General features: G+C 39.2%; 1 protein-coding gene across 1 annotated transcript in view; it reads right to left on the bottom strand.

Annotated features, from left to right (window-relative positions):
* gmds (GDP-mannose 4,6-dehydratase) overlaps positions 1 to 20627 on the bottom strand; it is a 631321-nt gene that overhangs the window by 74137 nt on the left and 536557 nt on the right. The window lies entirely within an intron of this gene.

Here is a 20627-nt window from a genome sequence, read left to right as displayed (position 1 = left end):
CAGATGCCACAAAGGTTTGTGGTGCTGTAGAGAGTGTAGAAGGTTGTTGTGAGTTACAACAGGATATAGACAGGATGCAGAGCTGGCCGGTGAAGTGGCAGATGCAGTTCAATCTGGAAAAGTGTAAAGTGATACACTTTGGAAGATCACACTTGAAGGCAAAATATAAGGTTAATGGCAGGACTCTCAGCACTGTGGAAGAACAGAGGGATCTTTGATCACTCAAAGTTGCTGCGCAAGTTAACACGGTGGTTAAGAAGTTGTACAGTATGCTGGCCTTCATTAGTCAAAGGCCTGAATTCAAAAACTTCAAGGTAATGTTGCAGCTCTGTAGAACTCTGGTTAAACAACACTTAAAAGTATTGTGTTTATTTCTCCTTGCGTCTTAAGAGGCAGGATGTGGAAGCTTTAGAAAGGGTGCAGAGGAAATTTGCCAGGACGCTACCTGGATTAGAGAATCTGTTTTATGAGGCTAAGTTGAGCAAGCTATGGCATTTCTCTTCAGAGTGAAAAAGGATGAGAGGGGTCTTGATAGAGATATGTATAAGATTATGAGACACATAGACAGTTTTTATAGCCAGCATCATTCCCGTCAGGGTGACAATGACCAATACCAAAGGGTGTGTGTTTAAGATGAATGGAATTAACTTTAGGGAGATGTCAAAGGTAAGTTTTTCACACAGGGAGTGGTAGATGCCTGGAATATACCTCCGGGTGTGGTGGTGTAGGCTGATAAAATAGGGTCTTTTATGAGACTATGATAGGCACATGAATGTAAGAAAAATAGAAAGTTATGAACTGTGTAGGAGGGAAAGGTTAATTTGATTTTGGAGTAAGTTTATATAAGTTGGCATACATTAGTGGACCGAAGGGCCTGTACTGTGCTGTACTGCTCTATGTTCTACTCTGCGTACAAAGGAGATAACTGAGAAGGTCTCACCACTAGACTTCCTAGACCAGAAAATAATTTTCAAAATTGTTTGCTTATATTTTGCACAAATACATGAGTTTAATATCTACGAGCGTATGAAACATTGTTATCTGAATATAACCTAACAGAAGAAACTGAAAGAAATTGTCCTGATATAGTGACTTTCACAGTCTAAGTATAATATCCTGGGTCATATTTTTACTGTTATGCTGAATGTATTTCACTTTGGCAGTTCTGTGAGAGCTGCTTGTTTTCAGCTTTTGTTTACGTTATTGTTGATGATGAGAGATGAGGAGAACATCCAGTTAGGATGGTCGAATTGAAGGCGAGGTTTCTCTTGTGAGGGACACTAAGTTTGGGCTTGGGGTTCTGGTCCGAGAACAGATGAAGAGGTAAGACAGAAGAGATCATAGGATTCAACCCGGAGTGGGACCATGATTCAATGAAGCCTGGGATGACATCGATTGAGGATCAGTGACTTTGGGAAACTGAGCTCCAACTTCTGCACATTAGACTGTTTCATTGAAATGGGCCTTTTATTTTGTACTTTTCTTCAAATTAGTCAATTCTTCAAATTTAGTCAAATTAAGAATGACAAAGATAAATCCTTTAATCGTATGCAGTGTTATATCTGTTATTTCGTGGCACTAATTTGTAACAGGGTAACAAACCACACAGCATCCACACAAACGGGGGTCGAGGTGGGCTCACGCCTCAATCTGTCACGTTTGGCGGGGCTGGAGATTGTCTTCCCGAGGCAGCCGAGGAAACCATGTTTCATAAGCATGCCTCAAAGTACATTACAGCAAATGAAGTGCCTCTTTAAATGAGCATCAGCATAGGTGATAACCAGTTTACGCACATTGTCCAGATTCTTACTTGATAAACAGCGTCGCAAGACACTGTAAGGGTAATTAGAATCTTGGCATCATGCCTCATCTGACCTCTGACACGAAAACTCTCCACTGCACTAACAACCAGCATGGTAACGGTTATTTCCATTAATATTCAGGGTGGCACAGTAGTGCAGCGGTTAGCGCAATGCTTTTCAGGGCTAGCTGTAAATCAGGGTTCGATTTCTGCCACCGTCTCAATTGAGTTTGCATGTTCTCCCCATGACCATGCAGGTTTCCTCTTGGTGGACTGTCTTCGTCCCACATTCCAAAAGACAGACGGCTAGGTTTAGCGAGTTATGGACATGCTATGACACTGAAAGTATGGAGACACGGATGCTCAACACAATTATCATTCAGTTGATTTGATGCAAACAACACATTTCACCGTATATTTTGATGCACATGTGACAAACAAAACTCATCCTTAAAACATACTGCAATGGGGTTCAAACTCATAAATTTCCATCTGAGATATGCGGAAGTTATTGCTGAGCCGCTTAGCTCCCTTATATAGGTACTCAGTTTATGTTTCTTTGCAGAAACCTTCCTTATTGTCACCACTTATGTTATTTATGGTGAAGGAGAACATAAAACATCTTAAAATAATGAAGTAATAAAACTTTATATGAATATTGTATGTCATGCAGCAGGTGTAACTTTTCGGCTACAGAGTAATGCTGTAGTGTAGTGCAGTTCCTGCTCCCTCAGCACCTTTATATTGCTGGTTAATCAGTCTTCCTTCCTAACCCGACGGTAGCATAGTGGTTAGCGTAATACGGTTACAGCTTGGGGCGTTCCAGAGCTTGGAGTTCAATTCTGGTGCCGTTTGTAAGCAGCTTGTACATTCTCCCCACGAACTGTGTGGGTTTCCTCCCGGTGCTTCAGTTTCCTCCCACAGTCTATCCACTTAATCTATACCTCTTATCAAGACACCACTCATCCTTCTTCTTGCCAAGAGAAAATGCCTAGCTCACTCAGCCTTTCCTCATCAGACATGCACTCAAATCTAGCCAGTATCCTGGTACGTCTCTTCTGCACCCTCTCCAAAGCTTCCACATCCTTCTAATTTACAAGTAGACCATACTGCATCTGAGGGAAAGAATGAAACTTTTACATTTTGGCAGGGCTTTTATTTATTAGTTCATAATTGTAGTCATCCTAAACAAGAGAAAATATGAAAGAAATAAAACTTTGTAGTTTTGACTGAAAATACCTAAAACTTCATCCAGCAAAATCTGAGTTACTTTCCTATTGATTGAGGAAAGAAACAAAGCAAAACTGCAGCAGGGCAGCACATTCCTAGAAATAGTGTATGACTGTTTCCTGATTCATTATCCCACATCCTGGCCCCCGAACAGTAGCCAGCATGTGGGATATAAATTTCAACAAGAAATACAAAAGGAATAACTAAAGGGCAATATAATGATAGTCATGGGAGATTTCAATATACAGATAGATTACGACTAATCAGGTTGGTGCTACATCCCAAAGGAGGGAATTTGTAAAGCGCAGCATGGATACATCCTAAAGATGAAGTAATGCTTTCTGTCAATTAACTTGCCCTATGATTTACCGGAAAGCTGTCGCAGATCTTTGGTAGCGCCATCTTAAACCGGAAAAATTTTTCAGATATTTCAAGAGTAAAAGAGAGGTGAAGATGGAAAATGATGCTCGAGAAGTAGCAATGGGGGACAAAGAAATGGCAAACGAAGCTAGTAAGTATTTTGCATCAGTCTTCACTGTGGAAATCACTAGCAGTACGTCAAAATTTCGAGAGTGTCAGGAGGCAGAAGTGAGTGCAGTTACTATTACTAAGGAGAAGGTGATTTGAAAACTGAAAGGTCTGAAGCTAAATCAGTCACCTGGACATGATGGATTACATCCCAGGTTTCTGAAAGAGGTAGCTGAAGAGATTGTGAAAAAAATCAGTAATGGTCTTTCAAGAATCACTGGATTCTGGAATGATTCTGGAGGACTGGAAAACTGATAATGTCACTCCACTCTTTAAGAAAGGAGAGAGGCAGAAGGAAGGAAATTAGCCAGTTAGTCTGACTTCAGTGGTTGGAAAGCTGTTGGAGTCCATTATTAAGGATGAGGTTTCAAGGTATTTGGAAAAGTCTTAGGTACATGTATATAGCTAGGGTGCCTAACACTTCTGCACATTACTGTCGTAATTATATGTTGCATTGCACTGTTGCTGCTGCAAAAAAACTGAATTTCATGACATATGTAATTGATGACATTCTAATATGGGTCTTTATTATGGACTGTGAGTGGGAAGGGGCAGGGAGAAGGAATCATGGTTGGAAAAAGGGGAAAGGAGAGGGGATGGAACAGGAAGCACCAGAGAGACATTCTGTAATGATCAATAAACCAGTTGTTTGTGATCAAGTGACCTTCCCAGCTGTCTTGGGTCTGGTTACATGTGCACCTGCACCACCATCACCACCTCACCGTGTCTCCCCCCCACCCCCCAGCACCTGGCACTCCTCCTGTCCCACATCCTTCCCATGGTGCTCCACCCTTGCCATTCCCAACATCCTTTCTTAGTGGATGTTGTTTACTTAGATTTTCAGAAGACCTTTGACAAGAAGTCACACACGAAGCTGCTTAACAAGATAAGAACTATGCCATTACAGTTCACTTTGAATCAGAATTAGAGTCAAAATTGGGTTTATCATCACTTAACACATTCGTGATATTTGTTGTTTTGTGACAGCAGTAGTGCATTGTTCATTCAGAAATCTGATGGTGGAGGAGAAGAAGCTTTTCCTAAAACATTGAGTGTGTGGCTTCAAGCTGATGTACCTTCTCTCTGATGGTAGTAATGAGAAGAGGACGTGTTCTGGCTGGTGGGGTCCTTAAAGATGGGTGCCTTCTTCTTGAGGCATTGCCTTTTGAAGATGTCCTCGATGGTGGGGAGACTAGTGAACATGATGGAGCAGGCTGAGATTACAATTTTCTGCAGCTTTTTCCGATCCTGTTCAGTTGCCCCTCTATACCAGATACTGGTGCAAACAATTAGAATGCTCTTCATGGTACATCTGTAGAAAATTGCTGGAGTCTTAGGTGATACACTAATTCTGCTCAAACACCTAATGAAATATAGCCATGGGCATGTCCACCTCATTATTGCATCAACATGCTGGGCCCAGAATAGGTCTACAGAGATGTTGATAACCAAGTGTTTGAAGCTGTTCACCCTTTCCACTGACAATCCCTTTATAAAGACTAGTTTGTGTTCCTTAACTTACCCTCCCTAAAGTCTGGAGTGAATTCCTTGCTCTTACTGACATTGAGTGCAAGGTTGTAATTGCAATACTACTCAACCAGACGATCTATCATACTCCTGTATGCCTTCACATCACCATCTGAGATTCTGCAGACTACAATTGTGCTATTGGCAAATTTAGAGATGGTGTCTGCTCTGTGCCTCTCCCAATGAGTAAGTCAAGAATCCACTTGCAGAGGGAAGTACAGAGGCCCAGGTTTTGAGCTTATTGATTAGTACTGAGGGGATGATGGAGGTGAACGCTAAGCTTAATAAAAAACAGCCTAGTGTTGATATGCCTAGGTTCATTTTATGCAAGCACTGCCTGCTTCACTTGCTTAGGGATTGTAAATGAAAATAAACATCAGTGAATATCATCCCCTTCAAAGATAAATAATGCATTTGTACCTATTATCCTATGCATACAACATAATGCTAAAACCACTTTGTTAGCAAGGTTAATTTCAAGAAACAAAACTGGTTTCATTGCAAGGACCCCAACATTTGTTGAAAAATATTCTTAGAATTTCTGGGACCAAAAAACAAAGATCGGAAGATCATAAAATGAAACAATTTAATTCACCTCTTGGCTTGGTCCTACCAATGTCCATGAGGTTAGTCTTCCATTCCTGAAGCTGTAATGCATTTGGAAACCCTGCTTCAGAATTACCGGCAAAAATGGTGAGTCTCACAGCACACATCAGACTACCTTTGCCGGTCAGATATAGTGCTTTTTCCCTTTCTCTCCTAAAATGCGTTGTTCTCAGGCACGCAGGAAGTTACAGTGGTCAATCACAAAATTATACTGCTTGTGCACATTCTTTTGTTATTCCAGCTGCCGTGGAAACTGCCCTGAAATATAAATAGAGCAGATCTCACAGCACCAAGATCTAAAATTACATTGGTTAGGATGATGATTAGTTCCTAGGAAATTCCATTTTAACCACTGGTCTTTTATTCAGGAAGAGGAGAAAAGCAAGTCCAAGCTAGGGATCAAATGTTTAAGATCAGAGGAGGAGTTATGAAATATGCAAATAATTAAGGATACCCATGGTCCTAAGGCAGTTTGATAAGTCTTAAAGTACCAGGTACTTCAACATGAACCTGCAACTCTAATGATAAAGCGGTGAACCTTAGGTGAAAACACAAGCGATTCTGCAGATGCTGGAAGCCCATTGTAACACACACAAAGTGTTGGAGGAACTCAGCAGGCCAGGCAGCATCTATGGAGAGGAATAAGGAGTCAACATTTCAGGCCAAGACTCTTCATCAAGACATTAAGTGAAGATTTATTTTCCCAATACTATTAGAAAACTCCTTAGTTAGCTCCATTGGTTTTTGGATTTGACTGTTACCTAGAAGCCAGGCAATCTACTTAAAAAAAATTACATGGGAGCCACAGATGCAATTAATTGGTTGGCAATCGGGTGCAAAAATAAGAAATGCACTTCTAAAGACAATGAAATATTTTATGTACAGATAAGGGGTGGCAGAAAAATTAGTTTGGCCTGAACAAAGTGGGAGAAATGAGCAAGAAGTTGTGAAAATCATGATACATTAACTGTACCAGCCATTATTAATGCTGATAAGATAATTTATTTTAGGCAAGATACAGAGATATGCCAAGTGTTCAAAACTGGTATGAAACGGCTGGATGATTTGTGCTGCATTACCATAAGCTTCACAAAAATTGAGTCTTGTTGGTAACTGCTCTGTGACTGGGATTTACAACTGATATACAAGAAACAGAACCAGAAGTAAGGGCACCATTGATGAGATTATTTATGATCTGGACATAAAACACAGCTGTAGAGGCCTAGAAAAGGAACAGTTAGATCTACAACCCTCACTCCTACAGAATTATCCCTAAAGACTTTTAAAACATTCTTCTTCCCTTTTCTTTCAGACTCCTTTTATTCTAACTCTTTATCTCTCCATTTCTCTTTTGGTACTTAAATATAATTTGTCACATCTTCCTCTCATGTCAATTACAGTGCATTTGAAATTTACAAGAAAATATTAAAATGTGCCCTATGTGTTTTCAAAGAGCTTGCTGGAAACATTTCCATATTACACTTACCAATGATAAAGAGGGTACCAGTATGGATAAAGTAACTCAAAAGTTAATGAGCCACCCAGGACCATCAAAGTGAGCCAATCTATCAATATTCAAAGTTTAAAGCTCAAAGTAAATTTATTATCAAAGTACATACTGTATATATATCACAATATATCATCTTGAGATTCATTTTCTTGCAGGCATTCACAGTAAATGCAAGAATAAAATAGACTCAATGAAAAGTTGCACCCAACAGAAAAGGCATACAACCAATTTGTAACAGACAATGAACTGTGCAAACACAAAAATAAATAATAAAAATAAGAAATAAATGAATAACCATATTGAGCAGAGCTCAAATTGAGGCTGCTGTTGTTTTTATTTGTATTATGATTTACTTTCAGCAGTCCAGTGAAAAATGATAATGTCCACTGATAAAATCATACTCCAGTGGAATGAACCACTCATTGCTCATTGCTGTCAGTTCGATCTGCAAATCAGGTGGTAATGGGAATGAGCTCCACTCCAGAAATAGACCAATTGGACATCAGGGTGTGAAATGCAGTGAGGTATTTGTATCATGGTCACATCATAACCTGATTTTATGTTACTTCTTCGTAATAAAATTCTACCAATGGAGATGCGAGATATATCATATTCAGATTTTACACTGACCCTAAGGCGGAAAACTAACTGTATGCAGAGTTGGTTGAATAGTACAGCAGTAAAATACAGTAGGAAGAAGAGATATTGTAAATTCTTATGTGAACAGGTGCATCAATAGGCAGAGTAACATAGTTAATACTTCAGAGCAGTGACCTTTGAACAACACATGTTGAAATGTCTGCTCTTTTTCTCGCCACAGATGCTGCCTGACCTTCTGCATATTTCCATTCTGTTTTGGTTGAACATTAACTTCCTCCAGCTAGGTATTGAAACAATTGAACCCACTGTCTTCAGTTTCTGCTGTAGACTTCAATTTCTCTTCCTACTCCCTGTCTAAAACTGAACCAGCTGTTCATACATTTGACGCACTGTTCCAAGTTGTATTGAATTTCTGACCCCACATCAAACAAACTGCATATTCAGAACTGAATATTCTCATTTTCTCCTTGGTACTTCAAGCTCTGTATGAACACTGGCTTGTTTAGTACATTGCTGATCTGTTTTATTCTGTTGTACTTTGATCACCTAATGAACTCATCCTTTATGATCTGTATCAGCTCAAAGTCCCTTCATGCCACATATTCTAACTTCCCAACATTATTCTTAAATAACTCCATGGATTTAGTGTACTCCCTACACCACGCTCAGCTGCATTTCTAAATCTTCATCCAGCCATAAGACCCTTTTCTTCTCTACAATGTTTCTTTTCATCTGACCTTTGCCTCTTGTACATTTGCCCTTCCTTTTTGCAGTACCTCAAGCTATTTCATTCTCTCCATCTATTTCTCTGTCTTTCTCTTTCTCTTTCCTATGGCGTTTTGCAGAAGTATCCTCTTTGACCTAGATTTGCTTTCCATTTGTCATTGTCGCCTTTGGTTTCCTCCAACATTAAAGTTATACAGTGCATACATTGCTATTTTTGATGAATCTACTAAGAGCTCTATTTAATTTCTCTTCAGCTATTTCAGTATAATTTTTGTATCCTTTGCAATGTAATTTGCAGTTACATTTCATGTGCAATTAATTGACCATTCACATACTACTGCTAGTCGGGTCTCACTCTGTTGTTTTTCTTTCATACCTAATAGCATGATAAATCAGCCATTCCTTCTGCAATAATGAACTCTGCAGTGAATTTATAGTAGACTTCTTTTCCTTAAAGTGCTCCTCACCAAAATCTATTTCATATTCCTAAGATGCCAATTAAATGAAACAATTAAGAAACAACATATTCTCAATATATTGCACAGTATTATTTTGGATTGGATACCTGGCTGACACATTTAAAATGCTAGTTCTGCTTTTCAGCTTTAAAAGGAGAATTTGTCCGGTATGGGTTTCTTTAGAAGCTAACTCTGTTAATACATTTTCTATGACTTCTCTTCTTGGATCCTCACTTCTTTTATCTGTAAGAGAACTAACTGATAATTTAATTGTTAAACGTACTCTGAGGATCTGGATGCAATTTAGAAAACTCTTTGGTTTATTGAGATTTTCCCTTTCAAGTCCCATTTACTCTAATTTTTTTAAACCCTCCATGACTGATCTAGTTTTTAAGGAATGGGACCAGTTGGGTATTAAATGTTTTTGGGATCTGTTTGTTGGGGGAAACCTTTTTTCATTTGAGCAATTGTCAGCTAAATATAGTTTACCCAAAACTCACTTTTTTAGATATTTACAAATCAGGGACTTTTTAAGATCTCAATTATGTACATTTCCTATAAGCTCAGATAAGAACTTACCAGATGTAATTTTTAGTTTGACACCTTTTCATAACGGTTCAATATCTAAGATTTATGGTATGTTACTGGAGACGAGAATGTTCCTTCAGACAAAATTAAGAATCGCTGGGAACAAGATTTATAGACATTAATATCTGAGGAAACTTGGAATGAAATTTTTAAACTGGTTAATACTTCATTGCTATGTGCTTGTCATTCCCTCATACAATTTAAGGTGGTACATAGGGCTCATATGACTAAGGATAAGCTATCTCATTTTTATTCAGATATACCTCCTTACTGTAACAGATGTAATAATGGAGAAGCTTCATTAATTCATAAGTTTTGAATGTCGGAATTTTGAAAAATATTGTAAGGAAGTTTTTCAAACTTTTTCCTTACTTTTTAAAGTCAATTTTAAGCCTAACCCTCTGATGGCCCTATTCGGTATTGTTGCAGGACAAGGTATTAAGCTGAAGATATCTGATTTATATATTTTGGACTTTAACTCTCTTATAGCTAGAAGGAAGCTTTTGTGTAAATGGAAAGATATTTTTTCTCCTACTCATGCTCAATGGTTTTGCGACATTATGTCATGTTTAGATCTAGAGAAGATTCATTGTTCAATTTCTGAATCTCGTCAAGACTTCCAAATATTGTGGGGACCTTTTCTGAATTATTTTCAAAACCTTCAACTCATTGTTTAAACTCAGATGTTGGCTATTATTAATTTTTATTATATGAGAAGGTACTTTACCTTCTTTTCTCTTAATGAACAGCTTCAGTCCTGGTAGGGGTTTGATTCTTTTTTTGTGATAAATTATTATATTTCAATGTAACTATTGATTAACTTATATGAATACAGGTTAATGTGATTGTTATTATGAACAGATATAATGTAATTGGTAGTTTTAAAAAATCTTTTTTGACCTTCTATATACACTTTCTTGTACTCTGTATTCTTCTATGTAAAAACTAATAGAAATATTGGAAAAGAAAAGGAGAACCAAATTTGAGTGGCTAGAGATTAAATGAAACATGTCATACCTCACTGACTTTGCCTATTTGCATAGGGTCTGCTATCTACCAAAAAGAATATTCAATGGGGGGAGATAGATGGTTTCCCCATCTGGACTCAGGCAATGTTGTCCATTCTGTCCTATCTTGTTTGTGTGCTGCAAGGGATAGGAGGGGTGACATAATCAGGCTGTGGAGGCATCTAGATCAGAATACCCCTATAAACCTCCCTGTGTTGCTATTTTCTGCATGGATTCATGGTTGTTCGCAGACTGATCAGCATATGTGACCAGTCTGAGTAGGCATTTTGGGGGTCAGGATCAATCATGTTAAGACTGAGGCTCTGCCCTTCAGTAACTGGCCCAACCGATCCAAAGCCGCTTCACATTCAGGTCTGACTATCTGCTTCAGGGGAGGCTGAGGCATTTAACAAGAATTGAGTGGAGCAGAATGGGAAGGTCACACAAAAGTCATGTTTGTGGAGGTGGTGTTCTCTGCCAATAACTGGGAAGGACTTGGTCATCAGATGTGATGTGCTTGGGGCTATTGTACTTTATTGCAGTGTGGCCTGTTTCCCACTCCTCTGCCTCAGTAATTACCTGGTCAATCTTCAAATCCATTTGGGGGCACAAGATAGAGCAAGTCAACAGGTCACAGGTATTCAAATAAACCAGACTAATGCAAGCTTAAAGGCGAAATTTGCAGAAAATGCAACAAAGTAGGACACATACAAAGAGCATGTTGGGCAGACAAAAATAAATGGTCTGCACACGGAACAGAAAAAGATAAAACACAAAGTTGCAGTTTCAAAAAGCACACTAATCTGTATGCTGTTGATGTAAAATCTGATAATGATGAGAGTGACACAGGACTGAGCAGCCTTCAGATTTACATTGTGAAAACTAACAATAAGTTAACAACCTCAGCATGAATGCAGCGATGGGCTCTGTCTCTTGGAGGACACACTAATAAGATCAAATTCAGGACAACTAATCATGAAACTGCTGATGGACAGCCAGCACCTCTTCCCCAGGGCACCACTGCTCAATACAAGAGGACATGGCTTTAAGGTAAGGGGTGGGAAGTTCAAGGGGGATATTAGGGGAAGGTTTTTTACTCAGAGGGTGGTTGGTGCGTGGAATGCACTGCCTGAGTCTGTGGTGGAGGCAGATACACTAGTGAAATTTAAGAGACTGCTAGACAGGTATATGGAGGAATTTAAGGTGGAGGGATATATGGGAGGCAGGGTTTAAGGGTCGGCACAACATTATGGGCTGAAAGGCCTGTACTATGCTGTACTATTCTATGTTCTGTATTCTATTGTTCCATTTACTCTTGGAAAAGGGAATACCTGAAAAATTTACGAAAGTGGACACTCCACTTCACATATTCTCCCTAATGTAAATTAGAAGTCACCCTATTACGGCAGAGATGATTCAAAGGGAAATCAGAAAAAGCACCACACTGTCTCAGGTGTACATGGCCACCCAAAGTGCAGGAGAAATCCCAGTTCCTCCATTTTTACCAGAGCTGGAATGAACTTGCCCTTGACGGAGGGGTTGGAAGTTGTTGCACCATCCAAACTGAGAGCTAAAGTTTGGGAAAAGCTACAAGCTACGAAGGTTTGTCTGGTGGTCTGGGGTGGATCAGCAGATCAAGCAGCTCGCCGTGCACTGCTCAGGATGCCAAGATTCAGAAGAAAGGCATCTAGAGCTGTCAGAACCACCTTCTGCAGTCCCAGAGTCAGTTCCTACAACCACCACAGAATATGAATACGAGATTCTTTCACAGCCACAAGTCTCTCCTGCCAAGCAGAGTGACCCGCCTTGTCAGGAAAGATGTAATCCCACAAGAGTAAGAAATCTTTCACAGTGATTAAATCTTTAGGACTGAATGGGACAATGGGACAATTTAAAATTTGCTATGCTGTATCAGCTTGGATGGTAAAGCAACTCTCAATATATAATGTGTGTAGATATGCAGATATATATTGAGATGCATTCTATATTGAGTTTATAGCTAAGCGGGGACAGTGTTGCGTATTTAATGTTTCAAGAATATTTGAGTAATATTGTAAATATACTGTTTGATTAAGCATTCTTTGGTGTTTACATAATTCATTACACATTATATGTATGAAGTACATGAAAGGCATATATCATTACGCCATATATAAGTGTTTACTAAAATTAAAAATAATTAAGCGTATGCATTTATCTTGGTCTCCTGTATTTCTCTTTCAATTAGTTTCTGGAGTTAGAAAAAATTTACAGCTGTCCTTTTTTGTTTAAAGTCACTGCAAGATCATAAGATCTTGAATTTGCAATGCCCTGAGGCTATTGCCTTGGAAGCTAGGGCTCTAGCATGACATCATCATTTTACGTCATTACGGGATTGAAGGTCATTCTGAAGATCACATTTATGGTTTGGCAATACAGATATATTTTTCCTGCTGTCATCATAGTGGCCAGCATAAAACCTGCAACTTCTTTGAATCAAAGGTACTAGCATACTTTTACAAATCTCATACATTTGCAACCTTAATATAATAACTTAGTCATCCCTAGTTTTAGAACTACTGTGTTAAGGTGTTACACGTATTTTAATTTCCACAAGACTAGTTGCACTTTCCTTTTAAATGTATAATACTAGCTAAAAGAATGAAATTTGGAAACAGGGCACAATGTGTTGTTGTGACTATATACTCAATTTTGCCCTGCTGACCAAGGATATTGTTTTTAACCAAGAAAGTATGTTGGAATAGAATATACTAATCTATAGTTTTATTGATCAGTAATACATCACCATTTAAGAAACATCTGAGAGTCAGGCAATATCTTCTGACTGTGGCCATAATATGATGAATTCGAATTTTAGATTTGAGAGAAAAGGTAATTCACAAAACAATATTTTAAATTTAAGTAATGTGAAGTTGAAATTGAGGAATCTTTGACTACAATAAATTGAGCTGAACTACTATCTGCTAAGATGTACAAACTGCTAAGTACTCAAAGTGCTATCTAGTATAATAAAAAACCAGCACCTAATTCCAAAATGTGAACACTTGCCATATTCAGGTTAATAAAAGATGTAAGTGATTTTAGCAAGCTAAGGGAAATAAACTTACACAACTGCAAGTGGACTGGGGCAGCAATAAAAACATGCTTGCTATACAAAGAAAAGGTACCAAAAGGAATATCAAAGCTATCAGTTCAAGTTATTATATTCATCAAAAAAGTGATAAGGAGTAATCTGACATGATTAAAGACATATGCACCTGAATAATAATGAAATTGCTAATTTGTTCAATAAATATTTGATAACTCCTTCACAATGTACATAGAGGACAAAATGCCAATAGTAAAGGGAACAAGTGCAGCAATTTGGTGATTATGTTATAAATTCCAAAATAGAAAAGGAAAAAATATGTATCTTAAGATAAATGTATTTCTGGTGCTTGATGTTTTCACTAAAATATAAATATCAGCACAAATAGATTAAAATAATTTTAGTTATTTTTGATGCTCTAGAGAATTGCCCTTAGATTTGAAAGTTGACTATGATATTTATTACTTAAGGAGGGAAGAAGGCAAAAAGTCAAGCAGCTATAGACACATTGGTTGTGGAGATGTACATTCAATCTACTATCAAATATCCAAACAAATGATCTCTATTACCAAGAATAATGGAAGATGCAGGAGAACATCAATAGCCTAGGTTCCCAGAAGCTACAAAATGTGGTGATTTAATCCACAATATTGTCATACCTTTACTATTACTGCGCCAAAATCTCAAATAAATTCCACCCTTATTGATGACAGCCACAATCAAAAAATAAGGGAAATGTGCTACCCGTCTCAACATTTTTCTTTCATTCACTCACTATATTAACTGGTGAAGAGCTGCTAGTTTCTATTGTACGCCTCCACCCATGCAGGTAGATACAAGAAAGACTGTAGATGCTGGAAATCTGGCGTAACACACATAAAACACCGGATTAAGTTAGCAGATCAAGCAGCGGGGGGAAATGAAGAGTCAATATTTTGGAATGAGACCCTTCAACAGGACTGGAAAGATGGCAGAAACCATTAAAAAAGCTGATTAGGGAGGAGGAAGAGCACAAGTTGGGGTGTGACAAGTAAGGTGGGTAAGGTTGAAAGATGGTGGATGGGAGAAGGGAGTGATGTGATAAGCTAGACAGTGATAGGTGGAAGAAGCAAGGGGTGAAAGAAGAATGAATGTGTAAGAGAGGACAGTAGACCATTCAGTAAAGGTAAGGTGAAAGTGAGGGCAGTGGAGGGGTAAGGGGCCAGACAATAAAAGAAAACAGGTGGGAGGATGGAACAGAGGGGAATAGTGACTGGATGTTAACGAAATAGCTGTTAATGCTGTCAGGCAGGAGTCTACCAGGACAGAAAATGATGCATTGCTCTTCCACTTGTTGAGTTATGTTTAATGTAACAGCCAGGATATCCCGGTGGCCAGACATTTTAATTCCACTTCCCATTCCCACATTGACATGTCTGTTCATAGCCTCCTTTACTGCCACTTTGAGGCCTATAGATGTTTCCTATAGTGGGGGAGACTAGGACCAGAGGCAGAGCTTCAGAATACAAGAACAGCTCTTTGCAAAGGGGATGAGAAGGAATTTCTTTAGTTAGAGAATGGTGAATCTGTGGAATTCATTGCCATTGATGGCTGTGGAGGCCATGTCATTGGGTGTATGTAAGGTGGAAGTTGAAAGGTTCCTTATTATTAAGGGTGTCAAAGGTTACATGGAAAAGGCAGAAGAATGGGGCTGAGAGAGATAATAAATCAGAAGTGATGGAATGGTGGACAAGACTCAGTGACCAAATGGCCTAATTCTGTTCCCTGATATTGATACTTGGAACCTAACAACTGGCTGTCATTATTAGTTCCATAATGCACTATCTTATTGCATTTCAACACGCATCTATGCTTAGTCTGTAATAAGAGGAAATATACCTACAGTTCACTTCGCAAGATGGTATCTAAATTTTACAGTCTCATCAACCAACACTTTGGGTCTTTGATCCTCTTTGTCTCATATACCTGGTATTTCACAAAGTCCAGCATGGGAGGCCAGTCAAGAAAGTTCAGTCGTTTGGCATTCAAGATGAGGTAGTAAATCGGATTAGACATTGGCTTTGTGGGAGAAGCCAGAGAGTGATAGTAAATGGTTGCCTCTCTGACTGGAGGACTTGACTAGTGGAGTGCCGCAGGGATCTGGGCTGGGTCGTTGTCGTTTTTCACCTATATCAATGACTTGAATGATAATGTGGTTAACTGGACCAGCCAATTTGCAGATGGCACCAAGATTGGGGTTGCAGTGGACACCGAAGAAGACTATCAAAGCTTAAAATGAGATCTGGACTAGTTGGAAAAATGGGTTGAAAAATGGCTGATGGAATTTAATGCAGTCAAGTGTGAGATGTTACATTTTGTGAGGACCAACAGGTCTAACACAGTGAGCGGTAGTGTAGTAGAACAGAGGGATCTGGAAATACAGGTCAATAATTCATTGAAAGTAGTGTCACAGGTTGATAGGGTCATAAAGAAAGCTTTTGGCACATTACCCTTCATAAATCAAAGTACTGAGTAGAGAGATGGGATGTTATGTTGGAGTTGTGTAAAATGTTGGTGAGGATAATTTAGAGTATTGTGTATAGATTTGGTCACCTACCTACTGAAAAGATGTAAATAAAGTTGTAAGAGTACAGCCTGAGGGGGTTCTTGATCTATCAGGTGGAGCAATATGCAGAACATTCAGGGAAAGTAAGTGGTGGGGGTCTGTGTTTCATGATAAACAATGAAGTGGTTTTGTCACATTCTTCTTCTCCTAACATGGAATATCAACTGATGAAGCGCCATCTGTTCTACTTACCAACAGCATTCTCCTCCATAGTCTTGACTGCAGTTTAAATACAGCCAATGTCTGAAGTTAAAGAAGCATTCAATGTAATGAGTGCCGCAATTAACAAACAAGGAATAGCTTACCCTGACACCTTTCAAATCATTTTCCAGGATATCAGTCAGGTTTATTTGAATAAATCTCTCCCCATTTATCATCAACATATTACCTGCAGCACCAGGGGTCCCAACACACACAATCACAGCAAAACTACTATAAGGTATACCTACTGTTCTATCCCTAGACCGCTTTTCTGGAAATCTGATTACCTGGCTGACCTCTTCCTACCTGCATAAAGATGGATGCTAAACAGCGAGGCTCCAGAAGCAAGGACAATGAAGAGGTGGTCGTGGGAGGCAAAGGAACTGCTACAGGACTGCATCGTCAAAGGAATGAACCATGTTCAAGGACTTACCAGAGGATCTGAATGAAACATCATGGTTGTCACAGACATTATAAAGCTAGTCGTGGATGAGTATGTCCCCACAAAATCATTTAGGATCTTTCCCAACCAGAAACACTGGATAAACCAAGAGATCTGCAAACTGCCGAGGGTAAATCAGTGGCATTCAGGTCTGGCAACCAAGTAAAATACAAGAGACCTAGGTATGACTTCTGGAAAACCATCTCACATGCGAAGTGGCAATTCTAGACTAAACTGGAATCACAAATGGATGCTCAACAGGTGTGGCAGGTATTGAATGCCATCATGTCCTGCAAAATGAAACCAAGTGATATATGTGACAACAAAGTTTCGTTCCCGGATGAGCTCAATGCCTTTTATGCTTCCTTTGACTGTCAAAACATGGAGGCACCTTCACAAACTCCCATCGCCCCTGATAACCCTGTGACTTCAGTTTCTGAGGCCACTGTGAGAGCATTCTTCAGAAGAGTGTACCCATGGAAAGCATCTAGCCCTAGTCAGGTTCCCTGGCAGAGTAATGAATACTTGAGCTATTCAACCAGCTGGTGTGTTCTCTAATATCTTTAACCTTTCACTTTGGCACTGGGGTGCACACCGGTTTCAAACAGGCTTCAATTATCCTGGTGCCCGAGAAGAACATGGTAACCTGCCTCAATTAATATCATCCAGTAGTACTTACACCAACTGTGATGAAGTGTTATAAGTGACTGGTGATGAAGCATAACAACTCCTGCCTGAGGAGCGGACTTAGATCCATTCTAATTTGCCCACTGTCACAGTGTGTCAAAATCAGATGCCACCTCACGGGCTCTCCAGTCTGTTCTGGAACATCTGGTCAGGAAAGATGCATACCTCAGGATGCTCCCTATTGATAACACCTCTGCATTCAATACTATTAGGCCTCCCCCCCCAAAAAAAATCAGCGAGTTCCAAGATCTAGACCTCAATACTGGCTCTTTGATTTCCTCACTTGCAGACCCCAGTCAGTTGCAATTAGTAATAACATTTCATCCACAACTACCATTAGCATGCCCTGTAAGTGCACCACAAGGCTGAGTGCTTAACCTCCTGCTCTACTTGCTTTATACTTCTGACTGTGAGGCTAAGCACAGCTCCACTGCCATATTTAAGTTTGCTGATGAGACCATTGCTGCAGGCCAAAATAAACGTGGTGACGAATCAGCATACAGCAGGGAGACTGAGAATATGGCAGAATTGCACCAGAACAATGTTCTTTCTCAATGTCCGCAAAACCAAACAGCTGATTACTGAATAGAGGTGGAGGGAACCAGAGATCCTTGAGCCAGTTCTCATCAGGGACTAAGGTGGAGAGAGTCAGCAACATTAAATTCCTCAGCGTTATCATTTCAGAGGATCCGTCCTGGATCCATTACAAAGAAGACACAGCAGTGCCTCTACTTTCTTCACAGTTTGCACGAGTTCAGCCTGTCACCTAGGACTTTGCCAAACTTCTATAGATGAGCAATGGAAAGTATACTGACTGGTTGCATCATGGCCCGGTATGGAAACAACAATGTGCTTGAACAGAAAAAAACTACAAGAAGTAGTGGATACAGCCCAGTCCATCACAGGTCAAGCACCGTTGCCTCACCATTGAGCACATCTACAAGGAACACTGTGGCAGGAAAGCAGCATGCATCATCAAGGACCCCTACCACCCAGGCCATGTTCTCTTCTTGATACTGCCATCAGGAAGGAGGTCCTACATCACCAGGTTCAAGAGCAGTTATTTTTCCTTAACAACTGGCCTCTTAACCAGAGAGTATCAATTCACTCACCCCAACAGTGAAGTGATTCCACAACCTATGCACTCACTTTTAAGGAATCTACAACTCATGTTTTCAAGTTTCATTGCTTATTTATTTATTTTTCCTTTTTTTTGAATTTGCAGTTTGTTGTCTTTTGCACATTGGCGGTTTATCAGTCTTTGTTGTGTGCAGCTTTTCATTTTATTTTTCTTTCTATTTACTGTGAACATCTGCAAGAAAATGAATCTCAGGCATGTATATGATGACATATACATACGTTGATAATAAATTTACTTTGAACTTTGTGCTATGCTTCCAAGGAATTACTTATAATGGCTCCAATTATGCATTGCAAACAGCAAGCATGACTGCAATAACGAGAATACTGCATGTCACTGCATATGGTCATTCCAGCAGATTGCATGTTATTTTTTTTGGCCCTTTTCTTTTCTTAACTTGCATACAAACCCTCTGCAGCAATCGTTTATTATGCAGCTTCACCTTCTCACAATTTTCTTGAAGCTCAAATCAACTCAATTTTATGAGATCCAATCTAATATCAGGTTGCAGAGTTCTCTTTCACCATAAAACCCACATCCATGATCAACCCAAGATCCATGAGAAAATCCTTATCGGAGGATCAAAGGTGGAGAGGGTCAGTAACTTTAAATTCCTCAGTATTATTATTTCAAAGCACCCGACCTGGGCCCTGCATACAAGTGCAATTGCAAAGAAAGCGCGGAATTTGCAAAGATTCAGCATGACATCTAAAACTCTGACTAACTTGTGTAGATGTGTAGTGGAGAGTATGCTGACTGCTTGTGCCACAACCTGGTATGGAAATACCAGTGCCTTTGAATGGAAAATTGTACAAAAAGTAGTGGATACAGCCCAGTCCATCACAGTAAAATGCTCCCCACTACTGAGCACATCTACATGAAATGCTGTCACAGGCAAGCAGAATCCATCATGTGGGATCCCTATCATCCAGGACATGCCCTCTTCTCATTTCTGCCATCAGGAATAAGGTACAGGAACTTCTGGACTCACACCACCAGGTTCAGGAACAGTTATTGCACCTTAACAATCAGGTTCTTGAACCAAAGAGTAAAATGCTCCCACTGTTGAGCACATCTACATGAAATGCTGTCACAGGAAAACAGAATCCATCATCTGGGATCACTTCACTCAACTTCACTTGCCTCATCATTGAAACGGTCTCACAACATATGAATTCATTTTCAAGGACTCGTCACCTCATGATCTTGATATTTATTGCTTTTTTAATTTATTATTATTATTATTTCTTTCTTTTTGTATTTGTCCAGTTTATTGTCTTTTGCATGCTGGTTGAACACCCAAGTTGGTGCGGTCTTTTCAAAATTCTGCTATGGTTATTGTTCTGTTATGGATTTATTGAGTATGCCTGCAAGAAAATGAATCTCAGGGTTGTATATCTGACAAATATGTACTTTAGTAATAAGTTTACTTTGAACTTCTGAGCATTGATCTACGACATTTTCCAAGAAGGAAGCAGATAATATGAGTTCTCGCTGTTATTATTTGACCTGTAGCCAAGCTTCAGTTCCCAGATCATATTCATCAATTATTCCACATGAGTAACATTGCCTTGTTTAGCTCTGTCACATCATTGTTCATTCTCAACTATTTAGTTATATCAAGACTCAACTTTATCAGACTCCTTTCAGAAGCTCCGATCTTTCAGCATTCCTTCCAGTAATCCTGCCTTCAATTAAAAAAAGAACATTCGGTCTGGTGTTAAATTATCACTTGGATCCTTCTTTCAAGCAAGAATAAAACTAATAAAATTTTCCAGGTTAACAGTATTAACAGTGATTATCCTTAATATTATTAGAGCAGTACACATTAATTTCAGGCTGTGGTCTAAATGGTCATTACAATGCAATTCCACTGAGTTGA

Source organism: Hypanus sabinus, chromosome 20 (genome assembly GCF_030144855.1).
Source record: "Hypanus sabinus isolate sHypSab1 chromosome 20, sHypSab1.hap1, whole genome shotgun sequence".
NCBI classification, from domain to species: domain Eukaryota; kingdom Metazoa; phylum Chordata; class Chondrichthyes; order Myliobatiformes; family Dasyatidae; genus Hypanus; species Hypanus sabinus.
This window is presented reverse-complemented; position numbering and strand designations above follow the sequence as displayed.